Consider the following 1,921-nt stretch of genomic DNA (forward strand, 5'->3'; position numbering starts at 1 on the left):
CACAAGCTGAAATCAAGATGGCCGGGAGAAATATCAAAAACCTCAGCTATGCAGATGACACCACCCTTACGGCAGAAAGCAAAGAAAAACTAAAGAGCCTCTTGATGAAAGGGAAAGAGGAGAGTGAAAAAGTTGGTTTAAAACTTAACATTCAGAAAACTAAGATCGTGACATCCGGTCCCATAACTTCATGGCAAATAGATGGGAAAACAGTGCAAACAGTGTGAGACTTTATTTTTGGGGGGTTCCAAAATTACTGCAGATGGTGACTGCAGCCATGAAATTAAAAGATTTAATTTAAACTTTTAAATTAAATTAAAACTTTTCTCCTTGGGAGAAAAATTATGACTGACCTAGACAGCATATTAAAAAGCAGAGACATTACTTTGCCAACAAAGGTCCATCTAGTCAAAGCTATGGTTTTTCCAGTAGTCATGTATAGATGTGAGAGTTGGACTATAAAGAAAGTTGAGCACCAAAGAATTGATACTTTTGAAACTGTGGTGTTGGAGAAGACTTGACAGTCCCTTGGACAGCAAGGAGATCCAACTAGTCCACCTTAAAGGAAATCAGTCCCGAATATTCACTGGAAGGACTGATGCTGAAGCTGAAACTCCAATCCTTTGGCCATCTGATGCAAAGAACTGACTCATTTGAAAAGACCCTGATGCTGGTAAAGACTGAAGGTGGGAGGAGAAGGGGACAACAGAGGATGAGATGGTTGGATGGCATCACCGACTCAATGGACATGAGTTTGAATAGACTCCGGAAGTTGGTGATGGACAGGGAGGCTTGGCGTGCTGCAGTCCATGGGATTGCAGACAGTTGGACACGACTGAGTGACTGAACTGACTGAACTGACAGTTGGAAAATAGTTTGGCATAAGGTTAAATACATACTTGGTTCTATACCTCAGTTTATTTGCTCAGTACACAGCTCGGAAAAACTTCTCATAGGTGTATCGATAGAGACATGAAGAATGTTCACAGCAGCATTATCGGTAGTAGCCGAAGGAAAATTGGGTGCACTTTTCACTGTTAATTTCCTGGCTTTACTAGTGTACTATGGCTATGTAAGATGTTATCATGAATCTAAAAGTATTTCACATTTTAAACTGGACACATTTTACTGAAAATGATTTTAAAATTAGAGCATACAGTGGAATACAAAATCACAGTGAAAATGAAAGGGCTTCTGCGATACCTATCAACAGTTGAATCGTAGGAACATAATGTAAGAAAAATGCAAGTCATAGGAGAAAACATGTCATTTGATACCTTAGAAAAAGTTCAAAAGATGCAAATGAAAGAAAATATTCCTGAAGGACACATCAAAATGTGATAAAGCTAAAAGTAAAGCCAGCTGGGGTTCTGTATTTCTGTGTAGGGGAAGGAGGAAGAGACCAGAGTACAGTGCAGGGAAGCAACAAACAGAGGCCTCAAAATATTGTGGTGCTTGATTGCTTCAGCTGGGTGGAGGGTAAATGGGCATACCTAATGACTGCCTCCTGAGAAATCTGCATGCAGGTCAAGAAACAACAGTTAAAACTGGACATGGAACAACACAGTGGTTCCAAATTGGGAAGGGAGTACGTCAAAGCTGTATATTTTGCTGGGCTGGATGAAGCACAAGCTGGAATCAAGATGGTCAGGAGAAATATCAATAACCTCAGATAAGCAGATGACACCACCCTTATGGCAGAAAGTGAAGAAGAACTAAAGAGCCTCTTGATGAAAGTGCAAGAGGAGAGTGAAAAAGTTAGCTTAAAACTCAACATTCAGAAAGCTAAGATCATGGCATCCGGTCCCATCACTTCATGGCAAATAGATGGGAAAACAATGGAAACAGTGACAGACTTTATTTTTTGGGACTCCAAAATCACTGCAGATGGTGACTGCAGCCATGAAATTAAAAGATGCTT

Source organism: Muntiacus reevesi, chromosome 8 (genome assembly GCF_963930625.1).
Source record: "Muntiacus reevesi chromosome 8, mMunRee1.1, whole genome shotgun sequence".
Taxonomy (NCBI): Eukaryota; Metazoa; Chordata; class Mammalia; order Artiodactyla; family Cervidae; genus Muntiacus; species Muntiacus reevesi.